The sequence below is a fragment of the Myotis nattereri genome (genome assembly GCF_964212035.1).
Source record: "Myotis nattereri genome assembly, chromosome: 1".
Taxonomy (NCBI): Eukaryota; Metazoa; Chordata; class Mammalia; order Chiroptera; family Vespertilionidae; genus Myotis; species Myotis nattereri.
In genome coordinates, this window is record NC_138075.1 from 205,645,214 (window position 1) to 205,669,743 (window position 24,530).

Below are 24,530 nucleotides of genomic sequence, written 5' to 3' on the forward strand. Positions count from 1 at the left end.
GTGACGTTGGGGAAGTAACTTAACTCCTCTGTGCCTCCGTTTCTTCTGTTATGAAATGGAGATACAGTCTTTCTGAGAAAATATTTAATTATAAATTGAGAATAAATTGAGTTAATATTGTAAAGTTCTTAATACATACCTTACTAAAAGCTAATCTTCCTTCATTCACTAAACGGATACTTATCAAGTGTCTTCTATGTGATAAAGCTGGAAATAGGGGTTCACAGTATAGCAACAAAGAATGATACAACATCCAACTATATGTAGGAGGTGCCTGAAAAACATATGACATACTCTGAAACCAAGAAGTGACCAATTAACCTGTATAGTAGATTCAAGGAGGAATCTTGGCCTTTGAAAAATGAGTATGATTTTGAAGAGCAGACAAGGTGAAGGAAGTAGGATTGGGTCAATGTGTAAAGCAGGGAGTATATTCTAAACAAAGGGAATAGTGAAAGCAAAGACATAAAAGCATAAAGGTACATAAAGGGAAATGAGGGGGAGGATAAAACCCTCTTTCTGTTTTTGGTGAAACCCCTGTTGTGTGAGTTTTGGTGGTAGGAGGGCCCTAAATCCCAATAGGGAATCTGAAGGGAGGCAAACATTCCCTCTCTCTGCCTTGTGGCTGCTAAAGTATGGGCATGTGACCTTGGATAAGTCCACCTGTGACCTTGAATTGGGAGAATGTGGTGTTAAGTTGCAAAGATTTAGGGACAGTGGTCACAGCATGTGGCCGGTGGGGTGGGCCATAGCTGACATACAATGCCGCAGTCTGGTATGTTTGTTGCTGCTAGCCTTCCATAGATCCTGACCCTGTTCTGAACCAATTCTCCATCTTTGTGATGATTCAGTGAGCTACCAGACAATGCTTCTGTAATTAGTTTTCTGAACAAATTAAGTACAGAGGTTCCTTTTATTTGCAACCAAGAAGTTCTCAAACAATAGAGAATTTAATCCTTTTGGTTTATTATTTGTGTTCCCTAAATTTTGTCCAATAAATATCAATTACTTCTATAATAAAATACTTTTTGTTTAATGTAAAATCCAATGGAAATTAGAAACATTTTTTTGCCAGTAAAAAAAAAAAAAAAAAGACCCACATAGAGACAAAAGGATAAAATGGATGAATAATCATAATAGTAATAATTTTAAGGTACTATATATTGAGCTGGGCACATTATTCTAAGCTCTATGTGCATTATCTCATTACATACTTTCAGCAACCCTAAGTTGTATGTGCTATAATTATTTTCAGATGAGGAAGCTGAGATCAGAGAGGGTAAATCACTTTCCCAAAATCACCAATGGGATAGTGGTGCATCCAGGATTTAAACCTGGGTAGCCCAAATATAGCAACTATACTTTTAAATCTATTGGCACCACAGATGAGCTGGTCACCAGCTTTTCCTGGGGCAGTTGCCTAAGCTTTTATGGAAGAGATACTATCTGAACTGGAGCTTAAAGAATACATGTGGGAATTTGCCAGGTAAAGAAGATATGAAAGGGCCAGTTCAGCCTGAGGAGGGTGTGTGCAAGGGCAGAAATGGGAAAGGCCATTCATTACCTGTTCCAGGAATGCCCCAGGGAGCGCTGGTTACTGCTGTAGGGGGTGTAGTGGATGGGGGGTGGGGGAGGGTGGAAAGGGAGTATAGGGATAGTTATGAGCTGGGGGAGGGGTGTCTGAAAGAGAGGTTGATAATAAAGGAGTCCAGTGTAGGTTTGAAATGTAATGGGACGTTGGTCATGTGAGTCTTTAGGTTTAATAGTTAAGTTTTTATTCTTAAGCAACTGGAAGTCATCAGTGGTTTTATAGAAGGGGAGTGACGTCATTAGCATCTTTTTTTAGAAGGATCACTGGGCAGCAACATGAAGGAAGGGCTTGGATTGGAAGTGATGGGTGTCACCAAGGTCAGGATACTGAAATAGTGGTGAAGGGGACAGGATACTGAAATAGTGTGAAGGGGTCAGGATACTGAAATAGTGTGAAGGGGTCAGGATACTGAAATAGTGGTGAAGGGGACAGGATACTGAAATAGTGTGAAGGGGTCAGGATACTGAAATAGTGTGAAGGGGTCAGGATACTGAAATAGTGTGAAGGGGTCAGGACACTGAAATAGTGTGAAGGGGTCAGGATACTGAAATAGTGTGAAGGGGACAGGATACTGAAATAGTGTGAAGGGGTCAGGATACTGAAATAGTGTGAAGGGGTCAGGACACTGAAATAGTGTGAAGGGGTCAGGATACTGAAATAGTGTGAAGGGGTCAGGATACTGAAATAGTGTGAAGGGGTCAGGACACTGAAATAGTGTGAAGGGGTCAGGATACTGAAATAGTGTGAAGGGGTCAGGATACTGAAATAGTGTGAAGGGGACAGAGAGGAATGCCCAGATTTCAGAGACATCCCTGAGGTGGGGGCAACAGGGCTTGCTGAGTAATTTGAAGCCAGTGGCTGAGGAGGAAGGAGGAACTGAAGATGACTGAGGTTTCTCATTTGGAAAACTGAGTAATTGGTGATGTCATTAACTGAAATAGGAATGGAAGAAAGGAAATCTATGTGAGGTCTAGTAGAAGCTTTATGTGTGTCATTTCTTTTAATCCTAAACTCACGCATGGTGTAAAGATTAAGATGTCCACTTTATAGATAGGAAAATGAAGCTCATTGAGCTTCAGGTACTTGCTCAAGGTCACACAGGTGGTAAATAAAAAGGATAGGGTGTGAAATAAGGTCTTACATCAAAGCCCCTATCTTTCCATGGTAGGATTCCACACTCTGATCATAATTTTAGTTTGGAAAAATAGGGCTGGAACTTAGGGGAAAGGTAGAGCTGGAAATGTGGTCCTCTCAGAGGAAGAATGGCAAAAAGTGAAGAGAGGCCCCCTTACACTATTGGGATAAAGGATTGCAGCAGCAGCATCCCATGCATTTTCTGCAGGGATGGAAATGCTTTGCACGTGCACTGTCCAATACAGTAGCCATCAGCCCCTGTGGCTATTAACACATTGCGGAGTAGTAGTTTTATTGCTAGCTTTACCCAGTGGCCAGATAAGTTTCTACTGAATGAGTAAAAAAAATGTTTTACATAAATGTTAAAGGCACGCTTTAAAATTAAATACCCATTGCATGTTGAAGTTATTTATTACATGTTCTCATAAACTAATATTGTTTTAAAGAGTTCTCATGATTAGCCACAAACCTTAGAACAGAAAACACGAGAATTCTCGTGATCTGTCTGCAATGTGTTAAGTACTTGAAATGTGGCTAATTTGACTGAGGAACTGAAATTTTAATTAATTAATTTAACATTAAGTACATGTGGCTAGTGACTATCATATTGGGTTGTTTAGGATTAGAGAAGCCAGCCAGACATGGAGAAAATCCATCAGAGGGGAGGCCTTGCTGGTATCCCTGAAACATCACTAAATATTTGATCATCTGCCTCACATCTGTGAGATAAGATTGGTCCTAAGTTTGGGGACCACAATTAGGACATTGTTGTTGTTTTTTTTCTTAATGTGGATAACAAAATAATTCTACCAAGTCTTATCTTTGGCAGGAGAGTCAGTATATTTTACTTCCTTTCTTATATGAGATAAAAATCACAATCATTTTTTCTATATTTACATTAAAAAATTGTGTGTGTGTGTGTGTGTGTGTGTGTGTGTAGAATGTTAATAGCTCAAGCTCCAGGCAAACACCAGGGTTCAAATCCCAGGTCTGCCATTGAATGTGTTATGTCTTGAGTTAGTTCTTATTCTCAAACTTCACTTTCACTAATGTAAAATAGACTTAACAATAGTATCTTACTCATAGTTGTAAAGATTAAGTAACCTCTGTAAAACACTTAGACAGTATCTGGCACATGCTAACCACTCAGTAACAGGTGGCTAATTCTGTAACTTGTAACTTGTGATGAGTTTGTACTTTGCACCTCTGTATTTTGATAGTTACTTGACTCTATTTTTGCATAAGTAAAGGTATTCTCCCAGGTCTCCAAATGTTAGAACATTCCAAAAGGAAATACACATTCAACAAGATAAAAAGGTAGATAGAGTTCATCTGTGGAATCTAATGAACAAAATAAACTGATGAACAAAATAGATCCAGAGAGACAGAAGCATGGAATAGACTGAGGAAGCTCAGAGGGAAGGAGGGGGTGAGGGTGTAGGGGAGTTTGGGGGTGGAGGATGGAGGAGCATTCGGGTGAGGGGGGAAGAGATTAACCAAAGTACTTATATACATATATACAGTACATAACCAATGGACACCGACAATAGTGTGGTGAAAGTCTGGGGAGGACGGGTGTGGGGTGGAGGAGGTTATGGGGAGACGGGGACATCTGTAATATTTTCAACAATAAAGATACATTTTAAAAAAGTTATCTTATTGTAGCATAAGTTTTGCAGTTATAGTTGTATTTCACTTTGATTTCTATTTTGTTAAAGAATTTAAATCAGTACAATGGCAGATCATAACCCTACTATTTTGTTGTGATCATCGTTAAAATTCCCTTGGCTTTACCTCAAAGAGTTCATACACCATATGATCAAGCAAAAATACTGGAGACTCTTTAAGTGTTGACTCAAAAGATTCCTTGATGTCTTGAGGCTCTGAAGAATTTCATACTACTTTAATTGAAATATTTAATGCTTGGTCTCTGACTATCTTAGAAGTGGTTGGGTAGATCAAGAACTATTTAAAGAGGAATGACTTCAGAAGTTGGAGCAAGTAATAGGATCCCTTCTGTTGCCATCGATTTTGTACTTTGTATTCTCTGGATTGAATAAACAGCACTGTAATATATAGTCTTGCACTTTGTGCAGTATTTATGCAGAAAACACAAATATATTTTTTCATTAGACTGAGGTGTCAAGAAATCAGTGTTCAAGTGCTAGGCCTACCATTGATTTACCTGTTAATAAGGATCAGTCATTTACCTCTTTGGGCCACAGAGAGATAACGTCCTCTGTAAAATATGTGGACCCAGACTTAATTCTAGAATCACCTCCCAAGTATCCTTCCAACCCACATTTCTTGGATCTGCCTTTTCCTTTTCCCTTTGGCCTTGACGGTCTTCCAGAGGTAGACCTTAATTTTTACTTTCATGCTTTTGTAAACATGCTCTTGGAATATATCATTTCCTTGGAAAATAACTCATTGGTGAGTCAGCATGAAGGAAAAACCCCACTCACAAGCGATATCAAAATTGCATGAGGTGGAGACACGAGAAATGATTTTCTTTGTAAACTGAAATTATGAGACACAGAGAAACCAATTACTTATTTATACAATGAGTGCATAGTGGGAGGCTTTATGTAGCAGAGCTAAGGAGCTGTTATTTATTGAGCAAGACAGAGTCCTCTCTATACTGCTTGAAAACTGGCATTACTATAAACGTTCCTTTCCGTGAGGGAGAAAGAGAATGTGTTGGGAAGCGGACAGAGGAAGGAAGGAAGGAAGGAAGGAAGGAAGGAAGGAAGGAAGGAAGGAAGGAAGGAAGGGAGGGAGGGAGGGAGGTAGGAAAGATCGGTAGGTTAAAAGCCCTGTCTCCACCCCATCTCCAGCCCCCGCCCGTCTTCTCTGGAAATGCATAATCCAGGGAATTTCCTCCAGCCGCCCCAGTGCTCCGTGGCCGTATCCACGTCACTATCAGGGCAGCCAGGGATTTTGCTTCCCCAGGCGGTGATTTCCCAGCTCCGCCAGCCGGTCCACTGTGGGACGCCGAAGGTCGCCCTCCGCCCCAGGCGACATCGGGGGACTGGGCGGCTGGTACCCGGGCGGCTTGGTACCCGGGCGGCTTGGTACCCGGGCGGCTTGGTACCCGGGCGAGGGTGTGTGCGCAGCGGCCAGATCGGCGTGGAAGCGTTTCCTGGGTGAGCGCGGAGGCCGGGCCGTTTCCGGGAGCTGATTGCATCAGGTGTGGCGCTGGGTGCCTCCCGGCCCAACCTGGCGGCCACTGCGCCTGCGCGGCCCCCCGCCCCGCCCCGCCCCGCCCGAGCACTCCAGCGCGGGTTTTCCTCCCGGTCCCGCGGAGGCCGAACGCGAGGGGTGGTGCGCTTTCCCGCCCCAGGACCCTAAAGAGGGGCTTGCAGAGCGGGACTCCTGGGGAACCTCGGGGAGCTTTAGGGTTCGAGGGAATAGAGTGCTGGGTAGAGGACCTGCCGGGAAGGTGGGAAGCCGGCCCGATCTGCTCCTGACCGACGGACTGGGCTGGGGCTAATTTCCTCACCGCTTTGGGCCTGAAAGACGCGGGCTAGAATTAGAAGGCTTTCCAGCTCAGAGCCTGCATTGTCGTAAAGTGGGTTAAATTTCCCAAAGTGGGAAATTTCCCCGACTGTCCATGGTCCACAGGTTTGATAGGCGGAACTTGGGGTGCAGAGACTGAGGCCCAAAGGTGAGCACTTTCATAGATTTCCAGCTGCAGGCAGGGGCGACATGATGGTTGGCCTCCAGATGGGTCTGAGGGAAATGGTGCAAAAGCCAGAAGCTCCTCTTCACAAGGCAGCTTCCCCTCACCATTCCTTCCTTCCAACCCCATTGTGCGTCTGTGGAAGGGCCCCATGATACACTCTTTCATACACACTTAGTACATTTCCCTCTAGCACCCTCCGCGGTGAAATGACATTTTTGCTGTTGTTAATCCTCATCCAAGGATATTTTTCCATTGATCTTTTAAAAGTATCTATATTTTTATTGATTTCAGAGAGGAGGAAGAGGGAAAGAGAGAAACATCAATAATGAGAATCATTGATTGGCTGCCTCTTGCACGCCCCATACTGAGGATCGAGCCAGCGAACCAGGCATATGCCCTGATGGGAATCGAACCCTGACCTCCTGGTTCATAGGTCGACACTCAACCACTGAACCACACCTGCCAGCTTTCATTGATCTTTTAGAGCAGCGGTTCTCAACCTGTGGGTCACGACCCCTTTGGCGGTCGAATGACCCTTTCACAGGGGTCGCCTAAGACCATCCTGCATATCAGATATTTACATTACGATTCATCACAGTAGCAACATTACAGTTATGAAGTAGCAACGAAAATAATTTTATGGTTGGGTCACAACATGAGGAACTGTATTTAAAGGGCCAGAAAGTTGAGAACCACTGTTTTAGAGAGTGTGGAAAAGAGAGGGAAGGACAGAGAGAAACACATTAATTGGTTGCCTTTTGCATGCACCCCAACCAGGGCTCTGGCCGGGGAGGAGCCTGCCTTTACAAGAATCGAATCCAGGAACCTGATTCTTTGATGGATGTGTCTGTCCACCTAGCTGGACTGTAAGCTCTATGAAGTCAGGGCCTGAGCTTTTTTATTCACTGCTATCCCAGGATTGTGGATCCTCAATAAATTCACGATGTTTGCAGGAATAAAGTAATTCCCACTCCAACCACATAGAGGCCTCACTTGTAGAATTAGGGCCAGCTGGTGTGAATTTGTTATTTGAGGAAGGAGTACATTCTGAGATTTGGGGTAGGGATGAGTGAGGAGGAGCCATCAGTTTGTTGTTGCTATGAATTTACATTGAGCATAATCTTCCCGAAGGAGATCAGAGATAAGGCTGTGGGTATGTGTAGAGGAGTGGAACTCAAAGTGTGGTCCTCAGACCAGCAGCACCTGGGAGCTAGATATACAGATGCGTGGGCCCTGCCACTCCTACCCACAGAGACTCTGGGAGTGAGACCCGGCAATGTTTCCATAAACTCTGCAGGTGGTTCTGACTCAGGCGCAAGTCTGACAGCCACTGCAGGGGGAAAGAGCAATCCCAAGGATGCTTTGGGGATGGTACCCACAATCTCTGGGCAGAGCACTGATGGCCACTTACGGAGTGTGGGTTCTTATCAGGACCTTGCTTGTCTGCTTACAGTTAAAGGTAATTTTCCTGGGGGTGAAAAGGAAATGATGCTTTCCCCCTTCTGCAGGTGTGTTTCTCCCTGAGGTGCTCTTGCTGTGATTTTCACATCGAGGAATAGTGTGTGTGTGTGTGTGTGTGTGTGTGTGTGTGTGTGTCATATGCCTAGGGCTCTGGATAAGGAGGCAGAAGGAAGGATGTCTCGCTTACAAGTTGCATCTGAGAGGGTGTGGGCAGCTCTCATCTGGGGACATTTTCCCATTATAGGGGAGTGCAGACATGTAGGAGGAAAGACTAGCCTGGGATAAGGTTACCCAACTGCTTTTTAGTGCAGACAGACGCCAGGCCACGTGGATGAGATACCCGGCTGCTCCCTGACTCCGGCATTTGGGTCTCCACACCCTAGGCCCCACGGCCTCCTTGCCATTTTCCCAGACGATGCGGGGACTGTGCGTCCCGGAGGCCCCGCAGCGCCTGCCTGCAGAGGTCGCACTAGGAGCGCGGCCCGCCCCCTCCTCCCCGGCCCCCGCCCCCGGCCCCGCCTAGATCCCCCTTGGCCCCCGCCCGGCCAGCCCCCCAGCTTCTCCTCGCGCAGCCGCCGCCAAAGCCTGGAGAAGTGGAATGTCGCCGGCGCCGCTCCCTGCGCGGGACTCGCGGAGCGGCACTGGGCATGCTCAGTCGCCGGAGCCCGTCCTGATCTCAAGTAGGAAGCTCGCGCGCTGCGCCCGCCGCTGATCCGGGCGCTTGGCGGAGGGCGAGACCGGGGCAGAGCTGTCGGGCACCGTGGCCGAGGCGAGAACCGCGCGCACCACCGGTGAGCCTCGCTTTCTTCCTGGCTTTTGCCCCGGACCCCGCGGCGGCCCGGAGTGCTGGCGAGACACCCGGGCAGCGGCGTGCGGCGAGTGGCTGCGCGGAGTCCCAGCGGCTGCCGCTCTTCCCCGGATCCCAGGACTGCGCGGCCACTGCCGCCCGCCCCGCCGCAGCCACAGCTGCAGCAGCTGCCGCCGCATCTGCCACGGGCGCCCGCTGCGGAGTCCCGTGCGCCCGGCGCCGCAGGGCCGGGTGGCATGGTGACTGCGGGCTCACTCCTTGACTTGCATCCCTCCTTCTTGCCGGCGCCCCCTTTCCCTCGGCAGCCCCGGCTTGGCAGGGCCTGGGGCGGCGGAGACAGGCTCGGAGGGGGTGCGCCCGAATGGGGGCTGCAGAGGGGAAAAGTGAGGGTGGGCGCCAGCGGGGAAGAGCGCACACCCCCTAGCCCTGGCACCGGCCTCCGGTGCGCGGCTGGGCTCTCCCTCCCGGGGCGGCATCGCGCTCCTGCCGGGGAGTTGGAGAAGGGGCTGGCTTCTCGGGGGTTTAGAGACCAAAAGGGAAAAAAGTTCATTTTTCCCCTCGGAGGCAGAGAGCGTTTTCACTAGAAAATGGCTGTGCGAAGGGGATCGAACCAGGAAACCTGGCCATTGGGTCCAGAAAGCCCCTCTGCTGCTCGCGGGGCGCAATGGAGGGTTGAACGCTGGAAATGACATTTGTGTGATGAAAACCTTGCTGGACGGAGGCAGAGGTGCGGAGTCCCATGGAAACAATGAAAGGTGGTCTCGGTATCTGGTGCAGAGAGAGGGCGGAGAAGTCAGGGGCGACGGGCCGAGGGAGCATTGGACTTGAAAAAGAAATTGGAGAATTCAGATTTCGAGTTGTGGCCGTTTTGTAGTCAAGTTCTGTGCAGTTTAGAGACACGAATGTCACAAAGGTTTTTGGGTGGAATGAGTGGTTGGGGTGAGCCAAGATTGAGAGGTCAGCGTCGGAAGCTGCACGCCTGGGCTCTTGGAGGGCACAGTTTTGTTTAAGAAGTCCCTCAGTCACTGGCTTTACATTGTGCCTGATGACTGAGGTGAAATACCTAAAGGATGATTATAAGATGATGCCAGCAGCGGCGTTCAAGAAATGAGGAAACTTTGTGAGGGTGGCATTGGTCTGTCACTTGTTTTAAGATTTCATTGATTTTATTTACAAAAGCAAACAGTGGCATCTTGATCTGTTGTTCTGGATTTGGGTCTACTAAATCTTTGATTGATGGATTTTTTTTGCCCTTGCCATGATTTATATTTCAAATCTTGTCCTCAAAGGTCCATGATAATTAAGAGGACCTGAGTCCATGCAGCTGGCCTTTCAGGAACAGCAGGTAGTCCTTGCGAGGGGATTTCCTTAGGCATGTAGGTAGCAGCTTTGTTGTATTTTCAGTTTGTAGCATGAAAGCAATATTTGCTCAACACTTGTTTATCATAACTTGCAGAATCCTAGAAATGGTAGTGTTTTGAAAGGGTGACATTTGTCAAAAGAACGAGGAACCTCCACGCGGGGGGAAATGCTGGGAGAGCACAGGGGGCGGTAGAGTACAGTGGGCTGGTAGTCAGAGCACCAGCGGGAAGCAGATGTGCGCCTTCTATTCTGTCCTTTACTCATTGGCCGGAAACATCGCTCAGGGTCTTCAAAACCTGGATGTCCCTAGGTGTTTGCTCAGAACCTCTGAGAGAGGACTCTGAAGTTGAGATTCTTTTCCAGGGAAGGTGTTTATGTTTTATGCTATTCTCTTCCCAAGTATACTTTTAACTAAGTAATGTGCCTCCGTGGAGCTAGCACAGTCCTGCTTTCTGAAGCTTTTATGTAGTGGAAAAGCTCGATGAGCTTAAGTGTCAAAGACTGGCGTTTTACATTTAACTCTTGAGTAATGTGGGTACTGACTACAAAGTTATTTAGGAAAAGACCACTAGACATTGCAAGAATCTACATGTGCAAAGATAAAATATTTTAAAACTGTTACTCTTTTTATGTCATGCTTAAACTTTTGATGACTGTTTTCTTTTCCTGCTACCAGATAAGTAATAAACATTAAATTCCCCCCTCCCCCCATTACAGCAGGAATTAATACTGAAAACCTTGCCATAACATTAGAATAGTGTCATGTTGTTTTCCCTGAATTCAGGACATCGAAATTTGTCTTTTAAGAAAAATGCAATGTCGTCTTTCTCTGCCCTTTTCAGTTACACTTTTAAAATAAAATACAATACCATGATGATATAGTACCTTACATTTTCCAGGAGTGGAGGACAGACTTTTAGGAAAGTAAAGTAAGAAGGTAATTTCTACTTATGTGGGTGATACTTAGGTTTCCCACCCTGGGTGAAGGACACAAGCATTTGTTCAGTGCTTACTATGCGTCAAGTCTGTTAGTAAGCTCCTTACATCTATTACCTAATGCAGCCGTCGCTAACCTTTTGACCTCATGGACCACCAGTGGTCCATGGACCACCCGTTGGCGACCGCTGCTCCACAGGTTTCCTTAAACCAGCGGTCGCCAACCTTTCAGACCTGATGGACCACCGGTTGGCGACCGCTGAGCCAATGTGTCAGTATCTTTGACATCAGTGTCAACTGTGACCTTGGGGAAGTCAGTACACTTCTCTGGGCCTCTGTTTTTCGTAAAATGTGGGAGTTGCCATAGAGTGCACCCTCTGGGTGTCTGTTGGGTTCTTCTTTTCGCAGTCCGAGGCTCTGCGATACAGCCATTTGGGGGGGGGGGGGACTTCATTTAAAGTATTAGACAAAGCTGATTCTGTGTTTCACTAAGTCTGGCCTGTCCGGCTTTGTCGAATGCCCTTCTTAAATCCCTTTTAGTTTTTATTTGTTAAAGAATGATTGTCTTAAAATGAACTCTTTGTGCCTCTACCAAGACTAGGTAGGAAATAAAATAATGATTAGATTTGGGTAAAGCACATTGGGTATTTAAAACTTTCATAGAATCTTCTGCCGAAACCGGTTTGGCTCAGTGGATAGAGCGTCGGCCTGCGGACTGAAAGGTCCCAGGTTCGATTCCGGTCAAGGGCATGTACCTGGGTTGCGGGCATATCCCCAGTAGGAGATGTGCAGGAGGCAGCTGATCGATGTTTCTCTCTCATAGATGTTTCTAACTCTCTATCTCTCTCCCTTCCTCTCTGTAAAAAAACAATAAAATATATTTTAAAAAAAATAAAATAAAACTTTCATAGAATCTTCTGAGGGGAGATGCAGCTCTTGGGCATTCTAAGAAACCTCTGTGGTGGCTGCAGAGGAGGGTGTCCTGTGCCTTGGTGGCCAGGGCCCACCCACCTGACATTTTGGCCAGCCTCTCCCATGCCCCTGCCCTCGATCAGAAATGCAGCCCTTGGTCTCTGGCTTCCAGCGATCATTCCGTGTTAACGCCATCGCTGGTGGGTGGGTGTCCATGGCCAGCTGCTGCGGTAGCAGGAGCGATGGCTGTAGAAATGTGCCCACACATTGTTGGCGAGATCATGAACTTTTTAAAAAATCATTTTACTTGGCAAGCTATGATGATGGGGCAGAGAGCGAAGAAAACCGCTCCCATTTGGTGTTTTCAGTGCCTTTTGCTTTCAGGGTGCTCACAAAACTCAGCCTCATTAACCTTTAAGTGAGGGAGGTGAGGAGAAGCCAGAGTCATCCCCACATTTGAGTAATCCTATATAATAAAAGCCTAGGTGGCGTCATGTGCAACATCATCACAAGATGGCCAGCAGGGGAGGGCAGTTGGGGGCGATCGGGCCAGCAGGGGAGCAGTTAGGGGGCGATCAGGCTGTCAGACAGGAACGGTTAGGGGCAATCAGGCAGGCAAGTGGTTAGGAGCTAGCAGTCCCAGATTGTGAGTCGGACATCCCCCAAAGGGTCCCAGATTGGAGAGGGTGCAGGCCAGGCTGAGAGACCCCCCCCCCCCCCGCATGAATTTTGCACACCAGGCCTCTAGTTGATAATAAATGGACAGTGTGCCTGGAGCTTCTGGTCATAACAAGGCTCCAGAGTTTACTGGGCCCCGCTAGGAGCAGAGCAGTCACTCTAGGCACTAGATGAGAGCTGGAAGAGAGGAAGGACAGGGGGGGCAGACAGTCAAATCATCACCACTTGGCAAAAAGTAAGAAGTCTGAATCAGTATGAGAGGGTGTAGAGTTACAGAAGACACTCCCTTTCTACATAATCTTATTCCCATCATATGTGAATCTTACTCTAAGCATTCGACCAGTGCTAGGACAGGCATTGCTTTCATCATCAGGAGACAAATCCCAATGTGTAATTTATTGATATATAAAACATACCGTTTTGTATGGACAAAGGAGAAGAGAGCATGAAAAAAAACGAATGGTATGGAATTATGATTAAAGTTTTTCTGTATGTATTAAAGATTTGATAGTGGTTGTAAATAAAGTGAATCATTCTGTCCTTTGCCTCCTACAGAAATCTCGCAAAGTTTGGTCTGCTAGTTAATAGCTGAAGTTTTTGAAATGCATCTCTAATGGGAAGTATGCTTTGGGAATGCTCAGAGTGAGAGGAAGAGTGATTTTGTTCTTCCTTATACAGTTGACGGAAAAGCATGCAATTTTGGAACTGAGCTAGAAGTGTGCACTTAGGAGGGTTTGGTTGGGGAGATCTTGCAGAGCTCCAGAGAGAAGGGAAATGCCCTTGATGAAGAAGGAAAGGATGGTGTTACTGGTGGTGTGGGATGCAGCATTTACAAAGCCTCTGCTCATTGAATCAGAGCTCAGGTTCTATTCAATTTAAAATAACTGAGTGTCTACTCTGTGCAAACCACAATGCTGGGCCCACTGTCATTGTTGGTGAGTTTTAGCTGTCCTTATCAAAATGATACAGATGATGATGCAGTGATTATTTCATTGTATTCAAATGAGAAAATATGGCCTTGTCTCTGAGATTATACTCTTCAGATTTGGGGGTAAGATTTTTTTTTTTTTTTATGAATTGATGGGAATATTTTTACTTGGCAGTTTAATGGTCCATGAAATTGATAAGTCTGGGAATCCAGGCCTGAGATGTAGATAGTCCTGCCCTCAGGATCAAGTTGAGTAGTGGAGGCCAGGTCAAACTGGAACTTGTGGGTGGGCTTGATGGGGCCTCTGGGCCTTCCAGGAATGTAGTCACTGGTCCAGACCCAAGATCCTAGGAATTGAGAAGAAACTAATTTTGAAAGTGCTCTGGGAACCAGCGTACTATTTTTGAATTATAGCCTAAGAATGACAAGGAAAGTGCCAAGATGAAACATGAGGGTCTGAGAGAGCAGAAGGGACTGGTGACTGAAATGTGAATTTTAGCAGGCCTCACAATGATGGATCTTGATGTTTATTTCTTTGCATGCAGGCCTCTTTCTGCCAAAACAGCACGCTTTAGCAATTGGGGGTTGGTGATTCTAGGAAGTGCTGATGGAATCAAAGCCATAGAACCACGAGTTGCGTAATAGGCAGCTTGGTTTGGACCTCCAGGGCAAGCTTTGATGAATCTCTAGAGGAAACTTGAGAATAATTTGCTCATGGAATTGCAAAACTTAAATTATTTCTAAGTTTTAAATAGTAGCTTCAGAAAATAATGTATTACTGATAATATTTAAGAACTCTGTGCTTAGTGCCCTGGCCAGTGTGGCTTAGCTGGTTGGAGGGTGCACCGAAGGGTCATGGGTTCAATTCCCGGTCAGGGCACATATCTAAGTTCGGGTTCAATCCCCAGGGGGGCGCATGTGGGAAGCAAATGTTTGGTGTTTCTCTCTCCCTTCCTCTCTCTAAAATCAATAAAAAACATATCCTCAGGTGAGGATTTTAAAAAAAGAATCTGTTGCCGAAACCGGTTTGGCTCAGTGGATAGAGCGTCGGCCTGCGGACTGAAGGGTCCCAGGTTCGATTCCGGTCAAGGGCATGTACCTGGGTTGCGGGCACATCCCCAGTAGGAGATGTGCAGGAGGCAGCTGATCGATGTTTCTCTCTCATCGATGTTTCTAACTCTCTATCTCTCGCCCTTCCTCTCTGTAAAAAATCAATAATATATATATATATATATATATATATATATATATATATATATATATTTTAAAAAGAATCTGTGCTTAGTGATACCTGGGTCTCACTGGTCATAATATATTATTATTATTATTCCTGTGGAGCTCCTGTTTTGTACTAAGAGCTTTATAGTTGATACCCATTTTAATTCTTACAAAACATTGAGCTACTGTTCCCATTTTAGAGATAAGGAAACTGAGGTGGTGGTTGTTGTTGTTTTACTAAAGACTAGACAGTGAACGATGATACTTTACCTGGAATTGTGGTCAATGCAGAAGAGTGTATGGATTGCTGAGGGACTGACAGGATGAAGCAGTAACATTTATTGATGAACTGAGGGTTACATAGGTGCCTGGTGCTATACAGGAAACATTTCATTTAGTTTTTTGGGCTACCTTCTTCTTTTCCTCTTTTATAGGTGAGGCAGCCTTGGCCCTGAAGGGTAAGGGACTTGCCCAGGCCTAACAAAGCCTGCGTTCTTCTTTTCGGCTCACCATGAAACCTTCCTAAATTCACCATTTTCATAATGATGTCCATCTCAATCTTCATAGTTAGTGGTGGAACTATTTCCTTCAAATTATGGCCCCATTGTGTATTTCTTGCATCTGACCACAAATCGGGTAGTAGGGAAACCCAAGTATAACTACTGAATAGGTGTGGATCTTGGGGTCGCTGTGTTGAATCTCTCTGGGCAGATTCCAGGCTAGAATGTTTCTGATTTGCTGTCAGGTACCAATTGTGAGGCAATGTTGAGATGACAGAAACTTCTGGTGACTGGAAGAGGACGGGTGATGATGTCAGCCCCTTGGCTGACCTGAGGCTTCTGGCTGCTGGAGGGGTGGGTCTGGAGAGAGGACCTGCACACCAGGTGATGGGGCCTCCCTTGGGAGCATCCGACGTGCTCCCGGGTGCTGGCTCTGTACTGACCTTCTGACCTTCATTTGGTTTCCCAAGTAGACGTGAGTCCCGGGCAAGACAGGCAGTGGACCTGCCACGCTGAGCGTCCAGTTCGCAGGGCAGCACTGGGCGTCGGTGGACGTGAACGAATTAGAATTTCCTTAGCATGAGTTAGGTTTCTTGAGTCGATTTGTTCCTCAGTGAACGAGTACAACTAACTGTTTAATATAATAGGCGTGGCCCGGGCTCATGATCTGACCAGAACCTCTTATCCTCCTCAAGAACCAAGTTTTATTTCCTTGTGCCTTTCCCAGATCCCTAGTGAAGACAGAGATACCTTCATTTAGTGACACCCAGACACCGCAGCTTCACCTGTTCATGCCTCTGTTCAGCACATGTTGATGGAGCACAAGCTTTGTGCCAGGCACTGTGTGAAGTTCAGGAAGACGGGGAGGGATGCAGCAGGGCGCTGGCTGTAAGGTGCTGCACACACAGGTCTAGGCCTCAGAGAGACGGTGTGTGCGTGAGGTTCTAGGGAATGGAGAGAAGGAGGCTGCCCACTCTGCTGGGGTAGGGAGGCCTCTCGGGGTAGGAGCCGGGGCAAGGGACTTCTAGTATAAACCCCCACTAGAGAAAAACCTCCAGCTGTCTTCTTTTCCACTTTTTTTTTTTTTTTTCACTCCGTAGAACTGTTGTAGCCTGTTTCTTCTACCCAGCACTTGCCACTCTTTCTATAAGGGGCCTGTCAAATCTCTATAACAATGATCCTCAAAGGGGGCAGTGTTACCCTCCAGAGAACATGTGGCAATATCTGGTGACATTTTTGATGGTCCTGGGACGAGTCATTTTTGACTATGGAATGAGTGCTGCTGTCATACAGTGAGTAGAGGCCAAGGATGCTGCTACGCGTCCTAACGGTGCATGCAGAGGACAGCCCCATGCGGACAGAGGAAGTAGGGATCTGGAGGTTCAGAGCCAGGCTCTGCAGTTGAATAACCACGAGTTATTAGAATTAGAATCTCCTTAGCATGAGTTAGGACAATGGAAGTATACTTAGACAACAGAATTCACAGTGCCTCAGTTTCCTCAGCCATCAGTAGGAGTACTAATGGTTCCTATATAATGTGGATAGGAGGAATTCTTGAGTTAATATATGATACATAAACAATACTTGGCATGAAGTAAGGCCTTAACCTTTATTTTTAGCTTTAAGAAAAAACTTTAACCTTTGACTCCTAAAGAGCTTGAGTTTGGAGACTCCAGGACAGTTGAGCTTGTGGCACCACGTGCCAGTAAGCTTTGGTGTAAAAATTGGCCAGTTTTTGTTTCTCTGGTTCCTTTTTGTCCAGGGGTTTTATTTTCCACTGTTTCACCTCTTGATTCTAGGACTTTTTCTAGGGGGTAACTTTGCCCCCCCCACCCCCGACCCAGGGACCCAAATCTGTGCCCTTGATGAACCTCCCCTCAAAGGGCTAAGAAATGTATCTATGATTTTCCTTAGCTTTGTCTATTTTGGGAATAGTGAGAAGACAGGAAGCAGGTCAGGGAGATGTTGCGTTACTTCCTGGTTGTCACAGCTCCTTTCTCTATACAATTCTGTGCAGGATTGAGAGGCAGGTGGTAGTGCCTGCTTAGAAACTCTTCCTGCTACACCCACCAGCTCCACCCCCAAGTTAGGTGCCTGCTGCTTCCAAAATACCCTGTAATTGGGTCACAACATTATCTGCCTGCTTGAAATCATTTCTAAAAATCAAAGCAAAGGCGTAGACTCTCTCAGCAGGATATGAAATGTCTCCATCCTCTACTGCGAGGCTTTGCAGATTGTTCTGAAAACTAAAGAAAGCAAATTTATCATCTCGGATAGGTGGCAGCTTCTCTGGGCCTAGACCTGTGTCTTACTTCACCTGCAGAAGCACTCAAACCATGGTCCTTTCTGACTTGCCACAGGAAGATGTGTTTGTGGACTTCACCCAACCTGTCAGATTTACTGTTGAATTTTCATGACATAATTGACTTGAAAAGATTTTCCTTCAGTGGTTTGAATGGTAGCAACAAACTAGAGAAAAATAAAGAAGTGTAGTTGTTGTAGCTTTGTAAGTCCTTCCCCATGACACGGTCATCTCCCCCTGGAATGAGAGCAGTGGCCTCTCCGTGGCCTCCTGGCTTGTCCAGCTCCATTCATTCAGTTTGGCTTTCTAAGTGCTGGGTGGGCGCTCTTCCAAATACTGTATGTGGATGCTGACCAGGATGGAAGCTGCACAGCATGGCCACTGCCTCTGCCTGCGGGAAGCTGGCAGCCTATAGGGAAGGACTGACAGCCAAAGAACCAACTACGTAACATGGGATGGATGTGTGCTTCCAGGAGAAGTACTCAGTGCTTCCCTGACCCGCAATTGCCCTGGTTGGGTGTGGAGGGTGTGCCAGGGAAGGCTTCACAGGGAAAGGGATGCTCCATCCATCCCACAGTGTGCCTGGCGCCCCATCGCTGTGTGAGGCACCCCTGACTCTCAGCTCCTTCTTGGAGCCCTGCTGTTTCCGATGGTGTGCCTCTACTTTCCTTCTGACCACGATTGGCTCTCACCGTAGAGTCTGCAGCTGCCTTCTCTGTGGCCTCTGCGTTTGTTTTCTAAGGTGAAAACGTCTGCAGGTCTTGGATGTCCATCCCAATCCTTCGGGGGTTCCTTGCTCTCCTCGGGGTGAAGTCCCAGCTCCTTGGTGCCACACCTGACACCCTTCATGACCTGCTGTGTTCTCTATCCCAGGAGCGCAGCTTGAGTCACGCTGTTCTTTCAACATGCTGGGTTTTCTCTGGCCTTTAGGCGTTTATCCTCTGTTCTGCCTGCAACCACCCTTTCTGTCTGCTCTTTACCTGCTTGACTTTTGTTCCTCCTTCATAAAGTAGCTTACTCATCATCCACTCAGTATGTGTCAGAATGACTTGAGGGCTTGTTAAAACACACATGGCTGGCCCCACCTTCAGCGTTTCTGGTTCCATAGGTAGACGGGGGTGGGGGCCAGATGAACGTGTGCACTTCTAATTTCCCAGGCGATGCTGCTGAGACCACACCTGGAAGACCACTGGGGCACTGCAGAGGGCGACTTGTTCTCCTTGCTCCCACTGGGAGCCCCTCACACCCACTTGTATCACACGACATTCCTTTGCTGGCTCTTTTCTGGTCTGTAAGCTGCTGCAGGGATGCCCTGTTGCTTCTTCATCTTTGTGTTTCCAGCGCTTAAGAAGGCCTGGGTGCTCAATAAATATTTGTCAAAGAATGGATATTTGAATGAAAAAGAATTTTGTCACCAGAGGCTTTAATAAATATGCCCCAGGACATTTTCAGCAGCTCGTTTTCCTGAGCGGTCATCCCCAGTTATGATGATGTAGCCTGAGAGCAGGATTTTAATGAGGTCAGTATGAGTTTGGTTAACATAAGAGTCAGTTAACTTTGTGGTTTTTATGTCCAAATTCCAAAAAGGTCTAGGGGAGGAGCTCACTTTAAACCCATTGTTTCTGGAATGGCTCAAAAATATATGGTTTTTAAATTTTGTAGTGGCTCAGTCTGAAAATATGTGTCCAAAAGAAATGCAGACGTCATTTAATTTAGCAACCATATCATAAGCATGGTCTCTTTATTTGAAATAATAAATCATATGGAACTGAAGTGAAATATAACCAGATGTATAAGTAATCATTTCTCCAAGCCAGAGGGAGGTATAGCTAGACTATTTCATTTACTTATTCATTCTGCATATGATGTTTGAACACCTACTATGTGCCAGTAGGCCCTAGGGACATGGCACTGAGTTAAACACGCTCTGCTGTCTTTGTGGAAGGTGCTGTGAAGGAAATAGAGGTGGGTGGTGTGATACACAATACCTAGTGGGCTCCTTTAGGTCAGGTGGTCTGAGTGGTTAGCTCTTCATCTGTGTCCTGGGTGGCATACTGATGTTCATGTCGAGATCATGACATGGAGAGGCGTAATTTCAGGCCAAGTGAATGGTATAGAGCAGCGGTCACCAACCTTTCGGACCTCACAGACCACCAGTGGTCCGCAGACCACTGATTGGCGACCGCTGGTATAGAGCGTTTTTTTAAATATAGAAATATATATATTTAATTTATTGATTTTTAGAGAGAGAGAAAGAGAGAGGAGAGAGAGACATTGATATGTTGTTCTACTGATTTATGCATTCATTGGTTGATTCTGGTATAGTCCGTGACTGGGGATTGAACCGACAATCTCAGGATGATACTCAACCACCTGAGCTACCCGGCCAGGGCCAGAGGGCCTCATTTTAAAACATCTCTTCAAGGAGCCCTGCTGTCCCTGCAGACACTGGATTGGTGTCACCTTAATATTGTGCCTGTTTATGTCCAGGTCTCAGCTCTAACCTGTTCCCAAGGCCTCTAAAGCAGTGCTTCCCAAAGTGTGTCCACCGAGACCCAAGTGATTGGAAATGTATTGTGAATTCATCTTCTCTTCCCATTAGCATATTCCAGAAAGGCCTGCTGAGAGGAAATTAACTTCGTTTAGTTTTGCGTTTGCCCATGGGCCCATTTTGTAGTTTCCCCAGAGCTAGTGTTTCCTGGTGCGCACCTTGGACAACCAGCTCTAAAGGTACAGCTTTTAAGGTACTTCAAGCGATGGAGACTTCTCTCTCCTCCCGCCCTTCTTCAGTGGCTTTGTGAACATTGTAGAAGACTGCAGTACCTTTGGCAGAGACAAGATTTTTCAAGTTGGTTTAAAAATATATATATTTTTATTGATTTCAGAGAGGAAAAGAAAAGGAGAGAGAGAGAGAGAGAGAGAGAGAGAGAGAGAGAGAGAGAGAGAGAGAGAAACATCTATGATGAGAACGGATCATTGATCGGCTGCCTTCTGCACATACCCCAACTGGGGATTGAGCTCCCAACCCAAGCATGTGCCCTGACTGGGAATCGAATCATGACCTCCTGGTTCATAGGTCAAAGCTCAACCACTGAGCCACACTGGATGGGCCTCATGTTGGTTTTCCTTGTGCCTTGTGTCCAGTTGGTCTGTCCCACCGACTTGGATCCAGAGGTCAATGGCATGTATAGTCCGGGAGATTATTGCTCGTTTGCTGCATCAGGAAAGAGCTGGCTGCAATGCCACATGGCACTCAAGCCAGTTTTGTACATGCTTCGTTGCAGTTAATTTGATGAAGAGTGGTGTTTGACTTGAATTGTTCAAATTATGGCTTCATCCTATCCTCTTTTTGGTATTTGGATGTCAGCTGTCCCCAAGTAGCAATAGGGAGAGAGGACTGACCTATTAGAGTTGCGAAGGGTGAGCATTAGGTATGAGAAAATAAACTTGGGCTCAGACTTGGTTAATATGTCTGGCATTTTTGCTGACATTTTGGAATCTTGATCCCAACTTAAAAATAATGACTTTTAGGTTTCCTTTGGGTTGAGGTATATTTAGTTTTGGTGCTTCCTGAAGACGGAGCTGATGGGCTGGATCTGTCTGTCCAAAGAGGTTTTTTTCTCTCTGATAGTCTTTATGGTTCTAGTTTGGCACAGCAAACCGGGAAGAGAAAAGGTATGGAAGCTCATGAAAAATAGGGGAGGAGGCCCTATCCTGCGTTTCTGATATATTTTTTTTATGCTTGGGGCAGTCTCCAGAAAGATGCCGGGGGACTTTACTGAGAAGAGGACTACAAGAAGCTCAGAAACAGTCCCCCCCCCCCCGAAGGGAACCCCGTCTGGGGTGTTAGGGAGCATTCAGGATGGCATCCCCAGGACTCCCTGCAGTTCTGTGCACTTGGACGCTAAATTTGGAATGATTGGTCCTTTTGGGTCCCCCTTGTTGGGGTGCTCTGCTCTCCCTAACTGAGACAGGAAATTTGGTATGAATGGTGGGTATGTTGGACACCATTGCTGTGGACAGGGTCTCTAGGAATTCAATCATCTCTTATACCCTAAAACCAAGGGGGGGGTAAACTCCAATATTTAAGTGAAGTGGGTTCCAGTGATTTGAGCAGAAAATGTATGAGCAGCAGTGGTGCAACCAAAGTCACACGCACTTCTCTTCCTCATGAGACTTAGCAATTGGGTCAGTGTCATTTTCTAAAAATGTCTTTTTTTCCAGGACTCGAGATTATTTCTACTAAAATAAATAAAGGAAGTCTTGCATTCCATCAACCTAATGTATAATTGTCTCCCGATCAAAGTCATCTCCTGCTGGCTTGAGTTTTATTTCAGCTTAAATCATTTTCCTTTACTGGCACTACATCCTGTTGTTAGATATGTACATATATTTTTACAAGCCGCAAATAGAAATAAGAAACAAAAATAAGATGTGGAATTTTATTTTTTCTCCCTTTAGTTCTGAGAACATGTGGATTTCAAGAAAAACCAATAAAAAAAAAATAAAACCGAGGAGAATGTTGACTTGTGGTTTTATTATCTTTATTTCCTCTAAAGAAAACAGGATTTTTATTAGATGTTATGCTATTTTACACTGAGAGATATAATAGTGGGATGGATGGCTGCATTCGGAGTTTATATACAGTTTTACTTAACATTTAAGTGATTTTGTATGAACATTTGTGAAGGTGTTGTCTTCTCCCTGCACCAACTATTAAGCAATATGGTACTGCCAAGAATAATTTTCTTATATAAGAGTGAACCTTCAGGCAATATTATTTCAATCACAGGAGAGCTTGGTCGATACAAGTTTTCATGGAAAGTTCACTGATTTTTCTTTAGTGTTGACCTTGAAAGTTAATTTTTGAAATAATTGCAGAAATATCACTTTGATAGATGGGTACGTTAAAGAAGGAAGATACTCAATGTGATGTAATTATAAAATATTTATAGAAATGAAGATGCAGTGGTTCCATGGTGGGATTATGTGTGATGGCTTTTCTCTCTCTCCTTCCTCCTCAGCTATCCTCAGTGTTTTTTATATCCTTTTAGCAATGAGTAAGTAGATAGGGAAAAAAATAATTCTCACGTGTTCATTTTTATTTCCTCTAGAGGATGTGCATTTCAGGATGTTTATTCAAGGAGACTAAGGGCGGGGGGGGGGGGGGAGAGAAGAGAACTGGCCTATGCTTAGTGAAATAAGCCAGTCACAAAAGGACAGATATTGTGTAATGTACTTATGGTACCTAGAATAATCAATTTCATAGAGACAGAAAGTAGAATGGTGGTTACCGGGGGCTCGGGGAGGGGGTAGTGGAGTTATTATTTAAGGCTTGGTCCAGAGGGTCAGATTAAAAAGTTCTGAAGATGAATGGTAGTGATGGTTGCCCCCAAATATGTGAATGTAACAATGTCACAGAACTGTACACTTATAAATGGTTAAGATGGTAAATTTTGTTATGTATACTTTACCACAATAAAAAAAAGTTTATCCTCAAAAAAAAAGAAAAAGAAAAAAGGAACTAGTCCCATGTCCTTACCAGCCCAAGGACTGGGATCCAAGGATATTTGCCTTATTGTCCATTTAGAACCCTAAGGAGGGATTAATTTGCTTTGGACTGAAGCCACATAAGGCATGTCCTAACCTTGGTGCAGTCTGCTACTAACTGAAGCTCTGTCCAGTGGGGAGGGCACAGGCCCCAAGACCTGGGGGAGTTACGGGTGCCACTCACTTGAACCTGATGCTGAGCTCCCGTCTTTTCAAAAGCTTTCTTTTGTGTGAAATTAACACTGACCTAGATAAGTTTGAAATTGTGAATTGGGCATGCTCTATAGGAGGCCTGTTTTGGGTCAGGTCTATTACTGACTTCTACTTTGGAGATGAAATAATTTGATAAAAATTAACCTTCATTGGGATATCCTCAAAAACTGTCACCTTTCCTGTTGTTCTGTTGATTGTACCCTCAAAGCCAAGCAGTGCGGTGGCCTGACCTTTCTTTTGGTTTGTCCGTGTTTTAAAGAGAACACAGGTTTTAGATCTAGACAGTGCTGAGTTTCAGTCCGGGCCCTGCCCTACCTGGTGCAGGTGGAGGTGGGTGGGTGTCCTGCCTGTGCCGCAGTTTCTCCATCGGTAAAGCATCTAGAAGGATACCTACCTGGTTGGGAGGAAATGCATGCTATGAAGTGATCAAGATATTTACTTTCGTGATTTCCTCTTGGTGAAACGGTCAGTAGATTGACCAGGCATTCTAGTTTAAGTTCACATTTGTTTTTGTGTCATAGAAGATAGTCCTTGATCAATAACGTAGGTACTAGAATGAAAGTATTTTAAAATAATTTTGGGGGAAGATTGATGGGGAGACAATTGTAATTGGTGGTAAGTTTTTAATGCTTTATGTTCAACTGCATGGTCTTGATTTTTATTGTTACTTTTCCCCTCCCCTTTTAGCATCTTCAGAGAATGTGGATGAGAGTCCCTCAGTGTGTTTGATGACTCAGACTATAGTTTGACAGGCTTGGAAGACCGATACTGTGGTTTTGAACCTGGGTTAGTCTATCAGCATGGTGACCACACCTGTGGGAGGATCCTTTATAAATTATAAGGGTTAATGTTTATTGAGCACTTACTGTAAGACAGTGGTCACAGTGACAGATGTGTTACATGGAGGATATTATTTGGCCCCACACCTCTGTGAGGTAGCTGCTGTGATTAATTATTCTCAAATACAGTTGAGGAGGCTGAGACTCACCAAGGTTGTCCAGGGGCATATAGCTAGAGCAGGTGAGAGGGTAGGTCTGAATGTAGATTATGAGAACAGAACTTGATATTGAGGGAGGTACTCTGTAAATGGCAGTGCAGGCTCCTCCTATTCCCTTAAATTAATATTTCCCTGAGACACAAGAGCTACTAGCTTTCAAAATCGGGACTTCCCTAGGAGGGTAGAGAGTGTCTAAGGACCAACTAGTGTGAGAAAGCTCATGTCAGAAGCACAGACAGTCCTGAGAATGTGCTC

The 24,530-nt window shown here is 45.5% G+C and overlaps 1 protein-coding gene across 1 annotated transcript in view; it reads left to right on the plus strand.

Annotated features, from left to right (window-relative positions):
• The first annotated feature begins 8,458 nt into the window (after nt 1-8,458).
• Nucleotides 8,459-24,530, plus strand: part of APBB2 (amyloid beta precursor protein binding family B member 2) — a 328,097-nt gene continuing 312,025 nt past the window's right edge. The window contains exon 1 of the mRNA XM_081092795.1: nt 8,459-8,662. The gene's annotated coding sequence lies outside the window, so the exon portion shown is untranslated. The remainder of the gene's footprint in view (nt 8,663-24,530) is intronic.